Source organism: Talpa occidentalis, unplaced genomic scaffold, assembly GCF_014898055.3.
Source record: "Talpa occidentalis isolate TD23 unplaced genomic scaffold, MPIMG_talOcc4v2.1 talOcc4.4, whole genome shotgun sequence".
NCBI lineage: Eukaryota > Metazoa > Chordata > Mammalia > Eulipotyphla > Talpidae > Talpa > Talpa occidentalis.
The window spans coordinates 106,113,553-106,138,150 of record NW_023604295.1 but is presented as its reverse complement, the minus strand read 5'-3'; the positions used below and the strand labels follow the sequence as shown (position 1 = coordinate 106,138,150).

The 24,598-nt window shown below is 39.7% G+C and overlaps 1 long non-coding RNA gene across 3 annotated transcripts in view; it reads right to left on the bottom strand.

Moving 5' to 3' along the window:
- Positions 1-663: 663 nt before the first annotated feature.
- LOC119257768 (uncharacterized) overlaps positions 664-24,598 on the bottom strand; it is a 203,181-nt gene continuing 179,246 nt past the window's right edge. For all 3 annotated transcript variants that reach the window (XR_008553963.1, XR_008553962.1, XR_005128113.2), the window contains 2 exons: positions 23,064-23,173; positions 664-2,195 (listed from right to left, as the gene is read on the bottom strand). This is a non-coding gene — a long non-coding RNA (uncharacterized LOC119257768). The remainder of the gene's footprint in view (positions 2,196-23,063; positions 23,174-24,598) is intronic.

Below are 24,598 nucleotides of genomic sequence, written 5' to 3'. Positions count from 1 at the left end.
AGGCCACTCCCCAAAAGGGTACTTTGACACATGGATAGTTTTGAGCTGAAGCAACTAGGATCTAGCAGATTTAGGAAGACTTTTCTTTATCTCTCCCTTAACTGTCTAAAGTAATTTAGATAGTCTATTCCAGAAAGAATCACCATAATCAACTACAAAAAAAATGAGTGAAATGTGGTAGATTGGGGGAAATTAGCAAGGCCTGTTTCTTCAAATCCCTCGATGTGTCCCTTTGTCTCTACCTAACATGGCTGTCCTTTGCTTACCAAACATTTGTTTTTCCTGTCTTCCCACAAATTATCTTCCTCCCCTTTCAAGTCTCAGATGTCCATCCCATTCTCCCTAGTTGAGGGTGGCATATAAACCCTTTCCATCAGGTAGTCCCATGTCCTTGTGGGGTTCCTGTACATACGTATGTAATTAAATTTGTTTCTCTCCTGTTAATCTGTCTTCTGTCATTTTAATGATTAGACATAGAAGGATAGAAGGAATTTTTTCCTCCCCTAAAGAATCAACCAGGACCTTTTGTGAAATATCATGCCTGGGTCCTACTCCCCCAGAGAGATTTATTCAATTGGCCTGAAGTGGAGTTAGGATGCAACTGTGTTTGAGAATTACTAGTCTAATAGAAATACTGCTGTGGTACAAGCAGCTGCTAGGCAGGATGTGATGGTATTGTGTTCTTTATTTAAATAGTCTTCCCAAAGTATTTCTTCTTATCTCTTAAGATATGTGAGTGAAGTGAGTTTAGGTAGTTTAGAAATGAACATTATTTACTCAAATATTTCTACATATACACATAGATACATATACATACATATACATACATGCATTTATTTTGTGTGCACACATATGTTTATACATAGCAGATCTGACTTCGAATAGAAATTGCCTCCTTTATGGCAAATTGGAGTACTTTTTTTGTGGGTGTGTATTCCTACATGAGTTTTCTTCTCTAAACTGCTAATTTCTGGAAGGGCCCTGTCCCATTTTTACATTCCCTTTAACATTTGACTCCTTGTGTCAGTTGACTAATCAGGAACAAGCTCTGTTAAAGTATGTTTGGTTAGAGTACTCTTTTTCTCACAATGCAGCTTCAGGACACAACCTGAAATCTAAGTATCAATTGAGTCTAGCCAATTCATGTATCTATGAATAGGAATGCTAAGAGGACTATACATCTATCTGTGAGGAAATGAATCTCAACTAGTATTTTGAAAAATAATGGAAAAAAATCAATTCACCCTATAAATGATAAGCTATATATTTAAATATAGAGTTTAAGAAACTAATTGTGCAATCTCTAATATATAGTGAGTATCCTAATACCAATTTGTGTCATTTTTTCCCAACAAATACTGACTTATTGACTTCCTTCTTTTGATGGGAACTAGTGGAATTTCTGTTCAAATCTGGCCAAAATTTTCATCTTATTTGAGTCTCCAGGATCTATTGATCTTTTTATATATCTTCCATGTGATTCTACTCCCAGGGTGTTTTTGTACTGAGGTTGCCACTCTCATGTATTAGAGGCATAAATAGTCTCCTATATTGTAAATGTTCAAAGTGCTGGTTTTAGACATTCTTCACCAGCTATATTTAAAAGGATTTCATTCTTCCAAAAGTTTCTGTTAAGTGCTTGCCACATAATGGGAATGACTTCTCTCTCTGTTATATGACCTTGCTCTCTGACTCAAACTTGTTTTCTGCCTTATTATGGCAATAAAAATATTTAAAATTTAGCAATTTCAGCAGGAAGAGTAATTTCCTGATGTGATCTAGCCCATACCATCCCTCAACTGTTCTAAGTCAATTAATAATACCATGAAACCTTCAATCAAACATCATTATGTGTTTTACCTGGCAAGAGAACCTTCAAGGTTTTATTATTTAACCTTTTCAGACCCACTATTATATGGGCCTTAGTAGCAGTATATGATATATAGTGTGAATGTAATAATTTTTTAAAACTTCCTAAACAATGTATTACTTGAAAATAGTTGCCAAAATTGTCTCTAAAAATAAGATTACATTAAAAGATATTTCATGAATTAATGTAGCCAACTGTGTGGCTAGAATAGAACCAGGCAGCCCCACGTCTGTGTGGGGTTCCCGTACATACTCATGTAATTAAATTTGTTTTTCTTCTGTTAATCTGTCTTCTGTCACTTTAATGATTAGAACAGCCAGAGAACCTAGAAGGATAAAAGGAAAAATGTAAGGGAAGTAGGTGGCTATCCACATACCATGGTTTTAAAGAGTATCAGGATATATATATCTTACTGCAAACATTCCACTTGAAATTCTATTATGAGAGATATTTCAATCATTACTTTGAAATTTAAAACTAAGTTATATACTGTATCCCAAAGGTGAAAATCTGAACGGTTTAGTGAATAGCTACCTTGAAACAAGAGAGTCTTCCGGTAGGAGGTGTAAGAATGGAAAATGTACTTTGTTTCTTTGTGGCATGGATAAGGGAAAAGAGACTGAGAAGCCAATTGATGTGGTAAGGAAAGAGAAGTAGAAACAGGCATTTTTTAGTTTCTAGCTCTATGAAGGATGACCTAACACTAGATAGTTGCTTTTTGACTGTAGGAATAAAGCCAGCAGAGAGTTTCTGGCTCTAGGCTAGCACTTCTCAATAGAACTTTCTGCAATGATGAAAATATTTTCTGTAGATTCTATCCAGTGCAGTAGCCACTGACCACATCTGACTATTGAGCATTTAAACTGTAGTTAGGGCAACTGAGGAACTGAATTGTTAATTATAAATAACCACATATGGCTAGTGGCTACTGTACTAGACACCATAAATATGGACATGTTCCTTTTGTAGAGGCAGAGAGGAAATTTTCCCTGACTTCTCTGGGTCCTTGGTGTTCAAGCAATCACATTAACATCGGACAGATTTGGTAGAAGAAAACCCAAAATTAATTACTTATGTATAAAGTAGATTCTAAAGCCAATGAGGCAAAATGGGGGTATTTCCTGAGCTCAGGAATGCAATAAGGGCCTCGGGTTTCAAGGAGAGAGATGGGGAACTCACATGACAAAGAGAGAGACACACTTATAGAACCAATGCCCTATAATAAGATGTTTTTCCTTCCATGCAGAGAGGTCTTTCTGGTAGAAATCTTGTAACTGATAAAGATTTTTTTTCTGCATAACACCTCCAATTTCATTATTCTAGGTAGCTAAGGGCATGATAAAAGTTTCTCCTGATACTGCAGGGCCTTCATTGACTTCAGCTTTAAATAATCAACATGCCAAATGACAATTGTTGGGAAGGCCTATTGTGAACATCTTGGGGAGAGGCCTGTCCTTTACTTTTAAGAGTCCTGCCTATATGCTGCCTTCTTCATTTTTTTTTAAAGATGTATTTATTTATTTATACAAGCACTGGGTACAGTCAGAAATGCGGGAGGGTGAGAGAATTCACCAGAGCCAGAGTGGGGAACAGAACAGGCAGAAGGACCGAAGTACACTGCTGAGGAGAGCAGTGGGCAAGACAGGAGAGGTCTGTTGCGCCATGTGGAACCCTTGCCGGCGGCTGGGGATGGAACCAGCACTGCAGAGGCTGTGAGCAGCTTTGTAGCCCAGCGCTCAACCGCTGCACCACCAGGGGAGGCCCCTTCTTCATATTTTTATGGAAGGGATATTTCCAAATGAGATATACCAAATTAGCATGATTTCTTCTATTATCACTGTCATTGCACTTATTATCAAACACACTTTCTATTTTAATTTTAATAGAATTTAAAGATAAATATACTTTTTTTAACACCTGAAGAAATGGATTGAGCGAGGTCATGAAGATAGTAAAGGACAGAACAGGAATTTTAAGCCTAGATCACTTTGACTTTGAAAAGTCTATTTTCTTTCCACTATATATTACTAAAGCCACCAAATATATAAAAATGCTGTGAAATTATATCTGTGTCTGCTTTTCTAGGTCAAGCCATACCTTTATTACATTTTATTACCATGAATATAACATTTTCTCTCTCTCCATTATTCTCTGTACTTATTTCTCCCTCTTTTATGCAACCAAAGATAGTGACTGATGTCTGTAGCATAAATGGTTCTCTTAGGAGACACAAATGGAGTCATAAAAAGCATGGATAAATTTATGGCAGTAGGGCTATAAATTGCCACTACCACTCTGAGATATAGTTACCTTTAAATTTTGTTAGGTAAGACAGCTGTATATTCCCATTGCATGTTACCTGAGATAACTATTCATAGCTAAACACTGGGATGGATTGACTGGTATGACTCAGTTCAAATCCTATATTCTTATGATAGACCATTAGCAAGTCAGGGAATCAGAACCTAGGTGGAACTCAGTTGTAAGCTAATAATTTATAGTTCAGGGAAGGTCTCAAGCTCTATCAATTCATTATGCAAAAAAATATTAATTGCTTGACAATGTAAGACTCATCAAAATCAAACATAAATAAATAAAGTCATGAAAAGCAATATTAATTTTAGAGATGGCAGAAGAGCATAATATAATTGACAACACAGCTATAAAAAGAACCCTAATTAATGAATTTTTAAGTGTTCTTTTCAGCTGTTGCATTTAGTCTTCTTGAACTAGAGTTTAGATGGCAGTAAAATGAGCCAAAATGGAAAAAGAAAAGACCAAGTATCTAATTAGAGCCACGGTGTCAAGGCAAAGCCAGTTTTCTGAAGAAGCAAGGAAGGTCGAGGGTCAGCTATTTTAGGAACAAATGGTAGCCAGAGTTGTAAGCCTAAAGAGAACTTTAAAACTAAGAAACAGCCCTCAAGAGAAAAACAAGAGATATACAAAGTACATGTCTGCAGCAAATGACAAACTAACAGTGGGTCAGATATTCGTAGAAAGCCTAAGTGGATGGGCAGCTGGCATTGACAGGGGATAATATAAGCAAGAGACAAAAGAGGTCCACAACAGAAAAATCTAGCCACTGAAGTCCAAGGCAAGAAATATCCTCTGAGAGGACAGTATATTTTATGATCTAAAAGCTTGTGTTCCTCTAGTTTCATATGTTGAAATCTTACCCGACTCCCAGCTCAGGGTAATGGTACTAGGAGGTGGGGCCTTTGGCAGGTGCTTAAGTCATGTGCTGTTATGAATGGGACTGATGTTCTTATAAGGGGTGCTCCCTCACCCCTCCTACCACTTGTGACCAAAAGGAAAAGACTACTGCTATGACTGGCAAGAGAGTTCCCACTAGAACCTGACCAAGCTGGTGCCTTGATCTTGGACTTGAGTCTCCAGAACTGTGAGAAATAAATTTCTGTTGTTTATAAACCACCCAATTTATGGCATTTTTTTTTTTTTGTTACAGCAGCCCGAATGGACCAAGACAATAATAGGAGTTTAGCTACTGAAGTATTAGGGCTTAAAAAAGGAAGCCAGTTGTGAGACCTGAATATGCAGCTGAGATTGAGCTAAATGCAGGGATGACTCATCGCTGAGCAAGGGAGCTGCCTCCTTCAACTCAGGGACACACGAGGTCTGAGGTGTGGGCGAGGAACTGGACCAAGAGAAGGCTCAGTGCAGCCTTTCCAGAAAGTGGGACCATTTGATGTCTAAGCTTATTGAGAAGAGATAATATCCCCAGAAATCAGCAGTAAGGACATCACTTCTTGGGTGTTGCTGAAAAAAGATGTATGTTGCCAGTGGGTAGGGCCCTTCCTTCCCAATGGATAGACATGGGTTGGTTGGCAGGCAGTGATGAGGAGAGCAACACACATTTTTTCTACCTTTCATCCCTCCTCCTAAAGGCATAATCAGAGTGAAACAGATTTTCACGCTGGTCAGCACCGGGACCCTTTTTGAAACACAAGTGTTTTCTGATGGAGCAGGTGAGCCTCTTTTCCAGTGCAGTGTCCTCTTTCTTCCCAGTGGAAACCAAACGCTGCCGTGTCCTGGGAATTCATACTCAGGAAAAATGAAGCATGTTCCTTGTGTAATTGCCCTGGGGATGGGGGAACAAATGCATAAGACCACACCCCTGCTACAGCACATGATAAACGTCACCAGTGATCTCTGCTGATGATAGGCATGCTTTGAAGAACTCACATGACTGTTCCCCTGGAATCCATTTACTTTTTTGGTATCTATTTATTGTTTCTCCATCCACATTTGTAAAAGACATAGAAGTTGCACTTAAGTCTAGAGCTTGTTTTTATTATTTAATAGGAGCTCTGGCTTCTGAGAGGAGTCAAAGGAGGGATGGATTTGGTGAGTGGGTTGTATTTCACTGTTGAGTGAGTGGATGAGTGAGTTGTATCTCGAGGCCACTGTCAAAAACTCAGCAGTGAAATATGCTTTTGTTCTTTCCCACCTAAATTTCCTAGTCTTGCATAGATGTGGTTCTCTGTGGTTCTCCTTCTTGGGTTTTCATTTCTTTTTGAAACTATTGATTGGGCTAGGGTCACAGACCAGTGGAGATGCTATGCAAACCACCAATCAATCACATATTAAGAGAACACTGAAAACAACAAAACATATTAAGGATATGCCTAAAGAGGTTTATAGATGATTTCTGTAATAAAGAACAAAGTTTATATTTTGTCTGGTAGCATAAGATGCCCGGGGGAGGCGAAGATGTGAAGATGATGTTGAACAGTGAGAAAGAACATTGCAAAGACTTTTCCAGTGTCATGCTGTTTTAAGGATTATGTTCTTAGATGGCGATAAACCTAACAATTGGAATCGTGTTTTCTCAGCTCTAATTTGAAAAGTGCTAGCTTTTGAAAATCTCTTCCTTGTTCCTTTGTTTACATTTATTTTGAACTTTTGTTTTCTGTTATGATGAGGTTTTATAAGTGTAAGTCTCTATTAGCTATCGATAGATGGTGGGTGGACCTGCCTTTGTTTACATAGGCAGCTGTTGGTCAGCATCTCTGAAAATTTTAAAAAGTTATCAGAGGTGAGAAGGTTTATATCCAGAATCAGGAAAAACTACAAAAGAAGTTCATTTTTATAAATGGTATTGTCTTATATAACCCCCTGGAAGACACCCAGTTCTCACTTCTAAGAGCTCTTCTGAGTCAATTTGTCATTTGATATTTTGTAGAGTTTGCAGTAAATTGGAAGAAGTGACTTCTCTTACTGAACTTCAATGATAAACTAAATTCACTCAATTTTATACTTTAGTTCCTTGAGGGAAGCTATTTTATCTCTTTCTTCTCTTTGCCTAAACCTAGTATCTAGAACAATTTCCTACATAAACTAAATGTCCAAACAGTGTTTGTGGATTTAAAATGAATTTTGGAAAATTTTCCTTTTCTTAGATATGAAGCTAAAAAACATGAAGCCAGAAAATTTTGTCAATCTTCCTTCCCACCCATTTCCAAGCATCAACAACCCAAGCACCTCCCTTTCTTGGGGCTGATGAGGAGACACTTCCTCTACTCCCCTGGGTCACCCTTCTCTTTCCTTTGCTGTTCCTCTCTCCTTTCTCTCCACACCTCTCCTCCTCCTCCTCTACTTTACCCCCTTCCTTGCTGATTCTAATAAAAAAAATCTATACACACATCAAGGTAAGGACTCAGTAAACCCAGTGCAATTTCTTTAGGAAGGCAGATTTGTAAAATAAAGTAAGAAAGTCTAAGGACACTTCTTTCTCTGTCCTTGAATCTGAAATTGTCAAGAGTTCACTAAGCATCCAAACACATCAAGAGTGTATGAAAGGGTTTTACTGAAAGGCAAAACACCCCTTCAATTTCCAAAGCCTACAAGGTGGCCATAGGAAACAGCAGGAGAGTGACTCATACGGGTTTATCATTTAACACATCAGAATTCTGACCACAGGTAAAATGTGGCCAATGAGAGTCTCATGTTCTACCAACCAGAAAAACCCACTGGATGTACTTTGGACAGGAACTCATGGAGCACCATGGTGGACAGAGGGAATGATGGAGATAGAAAGTGAGAAGAAGAGACTCAAGGTTCCTAGACATGGAAGCACAGACACAGAATTGCAAAGTGGGTGTAGGATTCTATTGCATCTGTATTTTCCGCAGGAAACCAGGCCACAAACCTGGGATTTTGCCCTGGGCACAATTCAGTAAATGAGTTGTCACCAGTGGCCTTCTGACTCCCATAGCTTTAACCTCTTCATTTTAACTTCATCTATTCACCAAGTTGTCACCAAAATGGACTTCTTTTCTGTTCTTTAAACTGTCTTGATTTTTTTTTTGTCTCCGTTTTCAGATTATCCCCTTCACTTCATAAATGTATGTATCCTTCAAGACCCAGCTTAGATCCACTTCCACCAGACAATCTATGATTGCCCCAAACAGGAACAGCAAAGTCTTCATTGGTGGGCCTGAGTTGTACCTTACAGTGCTGAGAGCAAAGATCTAATAGTCTGAGTCTGAAACCTGGCTCCTGGGCATTCAAGTTTGACCTTGAGCAAGTTACTTACCTTTTTCTGTTACATGGTTTCTGTTACTCAGTAAATTAGTCACCGAAAGGGAGCCTGCCTTTACTGCCTGTAGCCTTATTTTAGTACGAATTACAAAATATGGTGAGTTATATTCATTTGTGGACCTGCATTCTCTCTCCCCACTGGATAATTCACTTGCTGATGTAGCAACAATAGCTTCTCGGTTTTTTTTTAAAGGTTTTTTTATTTATGTATACAAGAACTGGGGTACAGGCCAGAGGTATGGGGGGGTTGAGATGATTCACCAGAGACAGAGTGGGGAACAGAATAGGCAGATTGACTGAAATACACTGCTGAGGGGAGCAGTGGGTAAGTCAGGGGAGGTCTGCTGCGCCATGTGAGTAGCTCCCTGGCCGGGGATTGAACTCATGCTTCAGTGGCTGCGGACAGCTTCAAAGGTTGCATCTTAACCCCTTGTGCCAACAGGGAGGCCCCCAATAGCTGCTCATTTTTGTATGCCCTTCACCTCCATCCACCTTGGTGTTTTGCACAAAGCACATATCTGATCAATGGGATGGACTTAAATGTGCCAATAGAGACTTGATTTTCTCTATCAGTTCATATACGAGATCATTAATCATTACTTGCCTAGAAAGGGCACCACGTAAGTTAACTAATCAGTATCTTAGAATGCTACATGTATTAATTTACCCAAGATATCAGATGGCCTAACTTTATATTTTTGTGTATATAAAAGGAATTTTTAAACAGTGCTTCATTTGAATAAAGTATTATGAGCTATCAACCATTTATCCTAACTTATGCTTAGCTATATTGCCAGAAGTTCAGACCTTTTCAACATGTTTTTCCTTCACTCAGTTAAGAACTATTTTCTTTAGATTTAATCTGATTTTTCCATTTTAGAGCACTTTTCTTATCAAGATAGTTTTAATAGAACTAGCAAATGAATAGTTTGTTGAAATGTCATTCACAATGGAGGGTAATGGTGATTCTTTCAGGCCTGTGGTTTTTTTTTTTTTTTTTTTTTTGCCTTACCAGGGCAGGCTTATGACAATCCTGGTTTAGACTGACATCTAAGCACCTTCTTGGAGTAGACAGACCCCTTTCCTATGTGTGTGTTAGATTCAACTACTTGACTCTTAAGTTCCATTTAAAAAAAATAAAATTAAAAAACTGTGAATATAGAAAGTTTGCATCACATTAACTCTACACCATCCTTATGGGCAGAAATTCTTTCAGAATCCGGAAGGAATAAACAGGGCCCCTTTGTTCCAGGGATGCACTTCCAAGAGTGATTACAATCCCAATAAGCAGAGGGGCACACACAGTTGGTCCTGGGCGAGCCTGCCAAAAATGCTCCAAGACAGTGCCTGGGAATCTTCTGCTGCCCGCGGAAGTGTTGACAGACTCTCAGCTGAAAGACCAGGCTGTTAATAGGAATCTACAGCTCAGATAGTCAGAAGTCAACCTACTCAAATTTCTCAGACCATTCGCCTTCTCTCTTCCAAACAAAGTACAGATTTTCTTTTTAAAAACCTTCCTCCACTGAAGTATTTACATTCCTACTTCCTTCCACCCGGAGAAAATAAAACTTTTCAGGTTCATTAAACCAATTGGAGGCAGCACTTCCTTGCTCCCAGCCCCCAAGTTCTCCTGACTCTGGGGGTGGGGGGAGGGCCCCACAGTTGGCAGGAGCTCCCCTCCTGGGTCTGCTCTTTCCTCACTTGGCATCTCCCTCACCTCATGCTCAGTCATGTCTCCTGGGGCCTCATGGGGAAACTAAAAGTATCATTTGCTAACCAAGAATGTGGGAATCCCTGTAGTTCTTCTAAAAAGTCTTTATTTTTCGAAATACACATATAGTATAAGCCTATTCTGGTGTTTAAGGGGAACATCAATTCCTCAAAACACAAGACATTAATGCTAGATAGTAAAGCTCTGAGTTGGTACATTTGAAAGTTAATGAGAGATCAATTATAACTTGCTTAAGCCAAAAAAAATTATATGAGACACACTCAGAGAAAGAGAGAAAGGGGGGTACAGAAAAATGCTAGCTGTCCTGACATTGATTTTCCTCTTCTTTCTTCTACAATAATAAACCCTGGATATTTAGCTGTGGTACCAGACCACCTGGAGAGGAGACTTCCTTTCTCAGTTGCCTAGCAGCCAAAGGAGGCCTTGTAACCAAATTCTGGCCAATGGGATGTAAGAAGCAGCTCTAGGTGCAGTTTGCAAAGCATGTTCAGGGCCCTAATGTCCAGGGCTTGCCCATTCTCCCGGCCCTTCCTTAGTCCTGCTGCCTGGATCAGGGAATCGGTGTCCAAGACAACACCCTAGGCACTGACTGAGAAGTGACATAAAAAGAATGTCACACAATGTAGCCACAATGCTATCTCTCGAGTATTTCTATCTGGGCTTACATGTATGAGAGAAAAATATATCTTATCTATGCTACTGTAAATTTGAGTTTCTATTTTATTTCTTATAACCACATTTTAAACAGAAGTGGATTTTCCATGAAGCTAATAAAGCAAAGCTTCAAAACACTTCCTGGGACTGTTCCAAGCCTGAGAAGAAAACTTAGCATTGGTTCTCATGGTCATTTTGTAGTCTTTTCCTCACAGAGTTCTGCCAAATTGCATCATCTTCCCCCACCCCCAAGCCTGGGTCCACATCTCATCCTTGGGACTTCATTGAATCTCCATGTTTGTCTCTTCTGGTGAGTCCACCTTATACACAGTATGGAAGACATTCAAAGTTTCCTCCTGCATTAGATGAACATTAGTAAGATTTAGGAATATATTTACCCATTGTTTTTCAAGGTATATTCTTAGCTATTAATATAACTGTTATAAGAAAAGAAGTTTCAGTTTCAAATAATTTAGGGGTGGGCCTCCCTGGTGGAGCAGGCAGTCGAGTGCCGCACTGTGAAGCTTCCACAGTCTCTGCAGCATGGGTTCTATCCCGGCCAGCCAGCGAGTGTCCCACATGGTGCGCAGACCTCTCTTGTCTCGCCCTCTGCTCCCCTCAGCAGTGTATTTCATCAGTCTGCCTGTTCTGTTCCCTACTCTGTCTCTGGTGAATCCTCTCACTCTCCCGCGCATCTGGCCTGTAACCCGGTGCTTGTATAAATAAATCTTTAAAAAAAAAAAAAACAAAACAAATAATTTAGGGAAATACAATTTTAGCTAAAATCGCTTGGTCTGTTTTTGACAACTCTCAGAGGATTTCAAATGCAAACGTGCACAGGGAGGACGCAGTGTTTCCTCACTGATCGGACTATTGAACCCCTTTTTAAGGAGTGTTTCACTGACTAGTTTTCTGTGGAGCAGGATTTAGAAATAGTTAGGTATAAGCAGGAAATATTTGTGGACCATTTCTTGGGGCAAATCATGTGTTTCATTTTTGTAACATTAGTGTAAACAAGGTGTGGCAATTTCTTCATCTTATCCTTTATTTTAAATTAGCTTCTGTCTGGTGTTTGTTGCTCAACAAGCATTGACTCTAGTATAGTATCTCTTTAATAGTGTCAGGTCCTACCTCTCAAGTCACCAACAAAAGCTAGAGTATTACACAAAAATTGTTAGTTTACCTGTGGAGAAAAGGCGTAACTTCAAGTGAACTGGAGTCACACTGAGGTTTTGTCTCTCATGAGGAATTTCTTGAGAGTGGGAGGCAGAAAGCCACAACCACAGTGGAGATTTGGTTTTGAATAAAGAAATTTTTATTTTATATTTTTCATTTAAATTCAATTTCAGTAGTCCCTCCCCTTTTCCCTCCTCCTCCTCCTTTTTTGCTTATATTGATGCTTGTGAAAATGTCCTGGCTCATTATTTATGCAAGCCAGTTTTTCATGACAGGGAAATAATTAGTCTCTAAGCTTGTCTTTAACTGACATTTAAGCATTCACACTTATATTTGTCTTCTACAGTTTCCATAACAAAGTACCACAAGTGAGGTGTTTGAAAGCAACAGAAATTAACTCTCTTCCAGTTCTGGGTGCCAGAAGTCTGAAATCAGGTGTCAATAAGACTGAGACTCCTGGTAGAATCCTTCCTTGCCTCTTCCCAGCTTTTGCTGGTGGCTGGCGCACCTTGTGTTCCTTGGCTTGAAGCCACATCACTCCAGGTCTGCCTCTGCCTTGACAGGGCATTTTCCTCTACTTCTAGGGTTAAGACTTTAATAAATCTTGGGGGAGGATATAATTCAACCCGTAATCACACCAAAGAACCCTTAGTTTTCTGTTGGGCGGCATGATATCATGATGGACAGAACTCTGGGTGAAGAGTCAGAGGCCTGAGCTGGCCCCAGCAAATGTCTAGTCTACATCCCCATATGCATAAACATGGGTAATACCTCGCTTGATTTCCTTCTAAAGGTTGTGACAAAGATGTAGAAAACTATTTATAGCCTTTTGATGATAATGGAAGTATTTTACTGTCTTTGAAGACAAACATGGTGTATGTGGGTAATTGAAGTTTGGCATGTCTTCTCAGACCTTACTTTAGACAATCATTTTGACCTCTATCCCATTCAATTCCCTCCTACACAAGGATAAGCATTTTGTTCTATTGCTGCCCTTGCACTCTCTTCTGAGCAACATCAGATGGTGAAGAGAACCTTAGTCAGTGCAGACAGTCAACAAATTGAAAATGAAGCAACGAGTAATGGGCAAATGTCCATATCGCTAACTATTCTCTGTTTTAATTCAGACTGAAAAATGCCAGTGGAAGACTTTTACAAGATTAAATATTAATTGGTTAATCCAGAATTACTCAGAATCCATTGTACATAAGCTACTATGCTGAAAGTATCTGAGGGAACAAAAAGGAAGCAGAGCCAAAGGTCACAGACTGGTGTCCGAGGTGTCCTGGGCTCTCAAGGCAATGTAGTGGTTGCAAAATGTGCATAGTTTTAACAGGGGCTAAAGAGGGGGGAGGGACCAAGGTAGGACGCTATGCATGGTAGAGTAGGAAAACTGCACACACAATTGCTTAAAGCCTGTCTGCCCTGAAGTAATCTTCCCAGACAAGGGCACTGGAGGCGTGCAGGGAGCCAGTGCTATCCGAAGACCAGCCTCAGCACATTGGGAAATGCTTGAGGCCAGGTGTCCGGGAGAGCGATAAGGCGCTCCAGGGACTGGACATCACAAACTCTGTAGGGAAGTAAGCCTTCCCTACTTACTGCTGAACTGTCTTTGTTCAACTGACTATAAAAGCCAGCTGGAAATGAAATTTGAAGGTAGTTTCTTTAGGATGTTAACTCCCTGTCTTCCAGATTGCTGGCTGTTTGATTAAAGTACATCTTAAAGAGTCAATTCCTGTTTCTACTTTATTGGCACTTGGTGGTGACAGGTGGCTTGAGCTCCAGTCTTCCAGTTATAGTTTCATTTTTTAAATATTTATTTATTATGCATATAAGAACTGGGGTATAAGCCAGAGGTGCAGGGGGTGAGAGAATTCACCAGAGACAGAGTGGGGAGCAGGACAGGCAGATCTACACTGCTGAGGAGAGCAGCAGGTGAGGCAGGAGAGGTCTGCTGTGCCATGTGGGTTGCCCTGGCCAGCCGGGGATTGAACTCATGCTGCAGTGGCTGGTGATAACTTGATAGTGTTATCTTAAACCCCTGCTCCACCAGGGAGGCCCACAGTTTCAATTTTTGCAAAAGTTTCTGAAATCATATTTTCATTTAATTAGTGCAGCATCACTTAAATATTCTTCATTTTCCTTTGAATTGAATTTATTATATCCGCTTTATGATACTGCTTATCTCATGCTGGGTAGGTGTTCTCTTTGGTAATCATATATCTTTTTGAATAAAACAATGAATTCTTTCTAATATATAATTTTTTTGATATAGAGTCACATAAAACATGGGGATGATGAGAGAGTTGGTGATGTTAAGACAGAATTCATGGTCATCAAAATGTTGAGAAAAGGGTTAAGGGTGAACACTGATCAGATGACTTCCTTTTATGAGCACTGAAAAAACAAGGCCGGCTTCCAAATACTTTGTTCTATTTTTATGTAAACCCCTTACTTGGCTTAATTGCCTTTTTAACTATGACCTTCTACAATTTTCAGCAGAATCTTCTACTATTTGAAATGTAGTTGCTTGATTGATTTCTTTAACATTTCAGAACGTGCTGTTTCATTTCAGTGATCACGTCCAGTGTCACTTTGCTCTCAAGATGGTAAGTAAAAGAGACAAAGCACTACAGAGAACAATTTCTATAAGCAAGAAAATCCACAGATGGGGCAAAATGCTTTCACACTACAGTACTGATGGTAAGACAAAGCCTGGTCATGCTGAATCACCATTCCTAAAAGATCTCAAACTGCAAATCAGAATATGCTACACAAGGAAGACAGTGACTTTCTCACACATGTGTGGCAGCAATCTGCCCTTGTTTATGATGTGTGATAATCCTGCTAGTGGGCAGACTGAGGGGTACCCTGGAACCCCCAAACCTGCTGCTCTAAAATGGATTCTGCCATCCACTCCATAAAGACAAAACATACTATGGCATGATGTTAGATATTCAATAGAAAAGAATTAAAATAGAATTTGTGTGCAAGAGAGAAGAGAAAGAACATAGTTAGCCATCCCTTCATGGGTAAATGCCCAGTCAAACAGGGTTGGGCCAAAGTGGGGCCACTGAGGCCCAACAGCTTGCCACAAGTCTAAGGTACTTTCTGGCAAGGATTCATAGGAGAGGGGCAGAAAGGGCCAGGAAAGTCTGGAAGAAAAAGAGCAAAATCACAATCCAAGTCAAGATGAAAGCTGCCATTGTCAGACCTCACGGGTCTCTCACCCATATCTCTGTCTCTTTCAAGTGCCTCCTTCCATCCCCCCACCCCCCAGTCCCTGGTATAAGTCCAAGGCCGAGAAGCAAGTGCAGCTTCTTCTGCTCCATGTGCTTCCTCCAACTCTTCTCTCTCCTTCCTTGTAATCTTCTTCCCAAGTCCCTGTTAGCATCCCCTGGCTGCTCAGCTTCATCCTTCTTTAGGTGGGGCAGGGAACCCAGAACCTTCCCTTTTTGTGAGGACTGTTACTATTCTACATGGTTTCCTTACCCACTCTGAATACCTGAGAACATCAATAGAAACTGCATTCCTGACTCTTCTTTGGGGTTTTTTAAATCAGTTTTCCTAAACTTTAACTTAATATGGTCTTACTTCTCATACATTTTTTTATTAGAGCAGAATAGGTGCTTATAGCAAAGCATTTTGCCTCCTCTGGGAAAGGTAAGGGCCTTTCCCAAGTAAGTGCCAGGATATGGTTTCTCTATTACCCAGGAATTCAACAACAAGCTGCTCTTTCTCATCTTTACTTTTTCTAATAATGTGTCTTAAGATCAGCTAATTTCTTCTAAAGGAAGAGATACCACATCACATTCCATTCTCTGTTGGAGGGTATGTGCAGTCAGAAATCTCCTAAGTGACTCCTTTTTTTTTTTTTTTTTTTTTTTAATGCAGGCTGTCTCAGGAAGGAGAGCATACATCCGCTCCAGCATTAAGGATACAGTTCATGCCACTTTTTGCAGTGAACCTGCAGTGGGAGCACAACTAGAAAAAGCAATTGACTTGTGCCAGCCCTTCAGAAGTCTCCCTGAGGCCACCCCCCAAGACCTCTCCTCCTCACTCCACTCCAGATGATCACCTTTTTTCTGACTTCTATCATCATTGATTCATTTGGCCTTTTTTTCAGATTTATGTAAATAGAATCAGATAGTATGTTCTTTTTGTACCTGGCCCAACATTCTGTTTGTTGAGGTTACTGAAGCAGTAACTTGTTCATTTTTATTGATGACTCATACACTGCGGTATGAAAATACAACAATTTATTTTTCCATTTTATCATCCACAGACCTCTGGGTTGTCTGTAATATTTAACTATTAAGGGTACTGCTACAATAAAAATTGTTGTGCCTGTTTCCTGGAGAACACATGTTCATATTTCTGTGGATATATATCTAGAAGAGTAATTTGGGGTCACAAATAGCGTTGTACTGAAGCAGGCTTGTACCCACTTCTAAGAAACCACCGTTAAATCTTTAGGAAATTTGCAGTCAAGTAGCTAAATATTGCCATTATTAAGAGTTAACTTATATAAACTTAAAATGGAAATAAACTATTTTTAATAGTAATAAATACTAAAAACTCTTAATTTCCTAATTTTAAAACATTTTGCTATCATCTGTGTTCTTGAGGTTATGTGCATTTATTACATCTGTATGGAAGAAATATATAATGACGTGTTACTATGTATTCTCAGTTCTTCATTCACGAGCATCTTGTTGGTAACATTACAAGGTTGTGATGGTAGTATTATACCATGGAAACAAAATCACTAAAATTCAGTGATTTATTGTTTTGTTGATCATGAAGACTTAAGAAAGATGAAGAAATATTAGTAACACAGATTAAATGTAAAAGTGCATCCTATCTATAGACATTACATTTTCAATAGCATTAAAACTGAAAAAATATTTTAATGTATATGTGAAAACAGTTATCTTATTCAGCAAAGAATTGCTCATGTAATTGACAAGTGAATGGAGTTCCAAAAAAACATCTTTTTGGTTTCACTTTTGTCTTACTTGTTAACATAAACAAAATATTAATCAGCATTTATGTTGGAACAACACTTGGAGAGTGTTAAACATTTATCAGCCAACCTCTAGTCAGAAATCGCAGTCCCATTTTAGTAGAACTGGCCAGTTTTCCAATGTATACTCCTATCAGCAGTATATGAGAACTTCACTTGCTCCATGTACACTAATATTTTGTTGCAGGTGTTTTTTCCCTTTTAATTTTAATTATGGTTCATCTGTAGTGGTATCATGTTGTTTTTGTTTGCAATTCTCTAAGAACTAACGATGTTGATTATCTTGTTGAGGGTCTTTAGCCATTTAGATACTCCCTTTGGGAGTAGCTTTATATCTCCTGTGCATTTTCCTATTGGGAAATGTTTGTGTTTTCCTTGTTGATTTGTAGGAATTCCTTATATACTCCTTGTCACGTATACATCTTTTATCTAATGTCTTATATCTTCTATATATCTTTGTTAGGTATACATCTGTTCATTTGTAGTTTGACTTTTCCTTTTATTAATGGTATCTTTTAGATCTTATTTTTTTCTTTTTTTTTTCTTTTATATATTTTTTACATCATTTTTCATTTTTGCACAATGTATGCATTTTCATCTTGGTTATAATCCCCATAATTTTAATATAGTATCACTTATCAATCTTTCCCTTTATGGCTTTAGTCTACTATTAAAAAAAAATGCCTACTCTAATGTCATGAAGATTTTCTTCTATGTTGTCTTCTAAACAGCTTTATTGTTCTTTCTTATTTAGATCTATGGTAATTCTGGAATTGATTTTTGTGTATACAAGATTAGGGTCAAAAAGGATTTTTTTCTACATAGATATCCAAATGTCATCCGATTTTTCCAAAAGGACATCAATATACCATTTGTTGAAAAGACCATCTGACCCCATTTCAATGTAAAGTAACCATAGTCATACATCCCACGTCTGTTTATGTGTGTGTCTCTTTATGGACTCTCTAGGCTGTTCTATTGTTTGGTTTGCTTATCCATGTATTGAGATCACAATGTTTAAAATAAGTCTTTGTATAAGGTTATGTAAGTTCTCTAACTTTGTTCTTTTCTTTTGTCTCTTGTTTTTCCAGGACAAAAAATAGCCCTACCAGATTTCTCCTCTTGCCTCATGAACCAGAATTACCTCACATGTCTTTGCCTAAATCAATCACTAGCCAAGAGAATGGGATCACCACGATTGACTAGGATAGGACTTCAGACTAAACTTATTTCTGATTAGGTACATGATCTACCTGAACAAAAAGAAAGTGATTAATGTAGATGTAGGATTTGCATATAACTATTTCATCTACAGACAGAATATCTTTTAGTAGTTCAACATCCAAACACACTCTACTTCTATTTACACTTCCAAAGTGTGATCATGGGGCCTCCCTGGTGGCACAGGTGGTCAAGCGCCGCACTATGAAGCTGTCCGCAACCTCTGCAGTGCGGGTTCGATCCTGGCCAGCCAGCAAGAATCCTACATGGCGAGCAGACCCCTCCTGTCTCGCCTGCTGCTCCCCTGAGCAGTGTATTTCGTGAGTCTGCCTGTTCTGTTCCCTGCTCTGTCTAGGGTGAATCCTCTCACCTTCCCGCGCATCTGGCCTGTACCCCGGTTCTTGTATAAAAATAAATAAATCTTAAAAAAAAAAACAAAGTGGGATCATGGTTGCACAAATTACAATTACTGCATTCTTAAAGGAAAATAACCCAATGTCTCTTTCAGCTAATGTATTCAATTTCCATTTTAGTGTCTCTAGGTGTTGCAATGTCTTTTCAGGTGCAGATATAGCTTCTCATGTTCCAGCATCCTAAACAGAAATTTAGTGGGGTAGAGATTACCAAAGAGTTGAACAATTCTACCTATTGTTGGCAAATATTGGGGGTTCTTTAACATATCTACTTTAAAAATGTCATAGGAATAGAGTTAAGTTGTTTCTTATCTATTTTATGAGCTGAGCTAATGACTACAGTCAGAGCATGCTTGCAGAATCCCTGAATCTACAAATTCATACTCCCTTATCCATGATTCTCTGTACCTTATCTATTCCCATGGTCTTCAGTGAACGCCCTCTGCTTTGACTTTATTCAAAATAGTAGCCTTGTATGGGCAAACTTCAGCCATAAGTCAGCATTTCCTTATATTTTTATCTCTTCTTGGCTAGTGAATGGTGAATGGGAAGAATGAGGGGAGTGTATGGCAGATGAAGCTTATCTTTTACTCCAACTTTATCTCCTCTAAGTCTCCCACCTCCCTCTCTGCTTTTCAGATGGTCATTTTCAATCCATGCTCATCTCTGTATTGTGAAATTCACAACAGTACACCATACTCAGAAGCATCCTGAATCACTCCTCCTGGTTCTTTTAATACTGCACCCTGTGACCAAAGGTACAATAGATGATAGTTTAACAGTCGTACAACTGCAGAGTAAGAGTCGTGTCACCTAAAATGTTGGAATCCTAACTCCTCCATTTAACCAACATCATATCTTAGGATCTGTTCCCGACAGAATTCCATTCCTTTTGTTAATTTACAATTGATCATAGTTCATAGTAGACAATAAGGAAAAATAACTCACTGTTTAAACAGAAAAGGATGATGGTGATAGAATTTTGAGCAGGAAAGAGTCTCTGTAAACTGAAAACTTAAGCCTAGAGGTCACTTAGCCAGAATCAAAAACCAGAATCCTGCCTTGGAACAGGTCTGATGGTGACAGCACTCTCATCACTGTCCAGGAGAGAAACTGTGTCAGAGACTGTTAACACAGGTGGACTGGACACCAGCTGGCCCTGTGAGCATTACAGTTCATATTGACCCAGGAACAACTGTCTGTGTTTCGTGGTAACATTGCATTATTCTCTCTTCTCCCAGAGTTCCAGAAGCGTACAGAATTTAAAGGTCTTTCCTGTGACAGCTCTTTCTTTTCCTGTTTTTCCCCATCATATCTATCTCATCTCTTCTCCATGCTAAATTGTCCAGGAGGGGAAAGACTACCATAATGACAGTGGCTTCCTTTCCTGTTCCCTGTGTCCTTTCTCCTTCCAAAGTCCACCTGGCACAGGAATTGAATTTTCCTTCATAGTCCTTTCTGATGTCCATATTTCTCGCCAAGATACTTATTCTCTCAACTCAGCTTTCGTGCAGTTAGGCTACCTCCCCTATGCCCTGGAAGCCATTCTATGATCTGAGTTAGCCATTGAGTGACACTTGATATGGCAGCCATAGAGGGACTTAGGATTTAGTCATTTTAAATGATAGAAAAATGTGTTGATTTAACATCCCCCAAATATAAATCCCCATATTCTTCATAGATTTTTCTAAGTCCACAAAATAGACTTGAAACATGGCCAATTAAGTGACTTTTAGGTTCCTATATTGGATGGTCCCAGACATAGCTGACTCAGTACCAACCAGTATTGTTGGGGTTACAGGAGTATTGAAAAATAAACATCTCTGGGCCTCCCTGGTGGTGCAAGGAGTTAAGCACCGCACTATAAAGCAATCTGCAGCCTCTGTAGCACGAGTTCGAACGCCTGGCCAGCCAGGGAGCAACCCACATGGCCAGCAGACCTCTCCTGTCTCGCCCACTGCTCCCCTCAGCATGTATTTCGGTCAGTCTGCCTGCTCTGTTCCTTGCTCTGTCTCTGGTGAATCCTCTCAACACCACCCTCCCTCCCCCACATCTCTGGCCTGTAGCCTAGCTCTTGTATGCATAAATAAATAAATCTTCAAAAAAGGAAAAAGAAACAACCCTGGGTCCTCCCTGGTGGCACGTGGGTTAAAGTCTCAGTGCTAACACACTATCAGCAGCCACTGCAGCATGAGTTTGATTCCCAGTCAGGGAGCCTCCCACATGGTGCAGCAGACCTCTCCTGCTCTTCTGCCTCACCCCTGTATTTCAGTATTTCAGTGGTGTATTTCAGTTGATCTGCCCGTTCTGCTCCCCACTCTGTCTTTGGAGAGTCCTCTCACCCCCCTGCACCTCTGGGCCTACATCCCAGTTATTGTATGCATAAATAAATAAAATAAATTTTTTAAAAAGAAAGGAAGAAAGAAAAACATACATCCCAAGTGGTTGTTAGTACAATAGTACTAACTTGTAGTAAATGGTATTAATCAGAACAAGCATTTAATGTGATAAATATTAAGATTAATAGATAATATAAACCCAGCACACTTAGATTGTCTCATAAATTTCACATACTACAATTTAATATACTTTTCTTGCTTGAGCCTTGGAAAACAGTTGGAGCCCCAACTGAAGATGCCTTGTTTCAGGTATTGGGAAATCTTCTCCAGGTTTAAAATTATCAGGTGGGGGAGGATGAATAAGGCACAAAGTAGAGACACATGTTTCTGGTAAGCCCCCCAAACAAGGCTCAGCATTGCCCAAGGGATGACTGAGGGTATAGGCTCAGGTAGTGATTAGGGATCTGCCTGGCTAAGATGGTATTTGTTTGGGTTCCAATACCTCACTGCATAGTAGCTACCCCTCAGGCAGTTTAGGGGAGTTCTGTTTGACATCAAGTTTGTTTGAAGGAAGTGACCACTCCTCATACTGTGAAGAAAAGAATCTATTCTGGTTAAGGGTAACTGGCTTCCTTCCAGACACCAAAAGCAAGCTGCTGGACAGAAGAGCCATGTCTCCCCTTGGCATGCCCTTCTGCACCCTTCTTTCTAAGGTTCACCAAACCTTAGACAAGGCTCTTCTGCCTCTTGGAGTCCAGCCTGTTATAACTGCCATTTGCAGTTCCTTTCCCCTCCCTTCTTCTTCTCCTCTCTCCCCATTTTGTTTTGTGCTGCTTAGATGCTGAATTCAAACCTGCAAGGCTAACCCCTGGGTGACCCTATAGGGCCTGCAACCACCAGCTCCTACTGTCTTTGTGGCAGGAGGCAGCAAGAGAGGTGGACCCCTGGCTATCTGGATGAGCTCTCTCCTCCTCTCCTGATTTCCACTTCCTCTGCTCCTCACCCCTCCCCTTCTGGCTCACACAACCTAGGTCAGCCTCCTAGCTGCAACCAGCCCCAGGGAATCCTGTTCTAGACAATAGGGGTCTAGGGCAGGGTGAGGAGGACTGGAGCTACTGAGAGCACTGGAAAAATCTGAGTGCTGCGATAAATGACACTGACACTTCATGGGATCACAGATCACCCTGACATGGTGAATTTAACAGGGAAATTGTAAAGAAGTTTGATGTGGAGAAAACTTAGGACAGTCAGAGCTCACACAGGGCCACTGTGGAACTAGTGACAGCCAGATCAAGCAAAACATCATGCAAACTATCTTTGAAATCAATGAGTGATTAGGAGATGACTAGAGTGCTATGTGTAATAACACCACAATCTAAACACGGGGCAAGTGATTTAAGATACACACTTTTTAAAAGAATTATAAATTTTAATTTACATATTGATTTCTCTATTAATTCATACAACTTTACTGGTCCTTAAATACTTTTAATATCATTCTTAGGTAAAACAAAAAACTATATTACCAATGCAAAGTGTTTGCTTTTGGCATACTAAGGCATTTCAATCTGTGAAGACGCTCAAAGGAAACACTCTTTGATATCCAGGCCCTGGCACTGCGCAGACAGTAAGTTCAGGTGATTTTGACTTTGTTTTCCTGATCACTGGTAAGAGTGGTGTTTGTATGACAAAAACAAGAACTACTCAGGGAGCTTTGGCATACAAAGATCTCACAGGTGCCCACTGGTATTAAATACAAGAAATAAAAGAAAAACAAAACTGGAGCCTCTCCAAGCAACTGACAACACAATGCATCATAATGGAAAACAACTGCCAAATGGAATCACAAATCATGCAAAAAAATGTCCTGACAAAAGTGATCTTGGGGAGCTGCTCAAAGAATATGCAAATCTATGGATAACATTTCTTAGGTCAGAGTAAAATAGGCTCTGTATACTAACCATGTGTTAGGTCACAATAAAATGTGCTCTGTGTACTTTCTGAGGGTAATATCATGGATGTTGCATCACACGAATGTATGTCAATGGCACTTGGAAAAAATTGCAATTACCTGGTGCCAGTATTCACTGTTACTTCCAGTAATACCCAGCCATGAGTGTAGCTCCAATAATCAAATTTTCCAGGGCTTGATAGCCTATTCATTATACACCAAGTTCTGAGCTGAAAGGAGAGAGAAAACATAAAGTGTTAAAAGGAAGCATAAGTATTTCTGACACAGCAAACTTGATATCAATGCTATTCAGGCTCCCTCTAAAATATTTTTGATGGAGATATAATTCACATAACCTATTTTGAGCATTTTCAAGTACACAATTCAATGCTTTTTAGTATACTCACAATGCTGTGTAACCATCAGCATGAAGTAATTCCAGAATATTTCCATTATCCCTGAAAAGAAGCCTTTCTTTTAAAGTGAAAATACTTTTGGATGGGTAATAAAGTTCAACACTACTTATGCATTTTCAGAATTTTTTAACGCCAATAAAAACAATACAGACTTTAATGCACTAGGGGAAAAGGGTCATTTGAAACAGAGAAATACTGAAGCCAGTATCAATAATTCATTATTTGGAGTGGCTACGGTAGCCTGCCTGTGAGCACCTCCACCCTCCTCCCCAATGATCTTTGCCTCTGGTAGTCACACCCTGTGCGATTCTCTCCCTCACTGTGGATTGGTCTCTGCAACCAACAGAAAACTTTAGATGTAATGCTGTGAGACTTCCAAGAGACTGGGTTGTAAAATAACAGTGCACTTTTGCCTTGTTCCACTCCTCCCTCTTTCTCTCTCTCACCTCCCTCTGGGGGAAGCCAACTGCTATCTCATGAAGATACTCAGGCAGCTGAGAGAATGACTGTGGTATCAAGAATATAAGTTAACAGCCTTGTGAGGCCACCATCAGGGAAGTGCCTGGTCCAGTCAAACCTTCAGAGGACTGCAGCCTCAGTCAACACCTTGATGAGACCCTTGTGACAGATCCCAAGCCTCAACCAGAAATCTAGCTACTAAGTTGCTTCTGGATTCCAGAATTTTAGAAAATTTTTGTGATAATAAAGGTCCATGTTTGTACACTGCCAATTTTCAAAGTAAAGTGTTACAGAGAGCTGCCATAGTAGTGTTAAGGTAATAATCCAGCAAAGCTATCCACACAAGAGGAGGAAGTTCTGTGTCACATAGACCCAAGAACCTGAAGCTCATTAACATACACACTATGCACAAACCATTCACTGGCATTAAGCTTGAGCAGGTCTAACTGCAACTCCCTGACACAGTTCTTTGCCAGCCACCAGGAAGCCCTGTTGCCTGTTGCAACTGCTCTTCCCAGCTACCATAATCCTTGTTCAAACAAGACCTATCTCCTACAGAAGTTATCAGAGAGGCCTATATGGTATGGTTTCTTCTGGGCCACATTTATGCCTATAGATGGAGGACTTTGAACCCGATTTTCTAGGAATGGTGCTGAGAGAAGGTTGAAATACTTTCCAGAAGGGACTTGCAATTTCCTTGTGTTTCTTTGCACTAGGTGTTTCTGAAAGAACTAAAACTAACCCACCGACAAAATAAAACAATTTAAAGTAAATGCATAC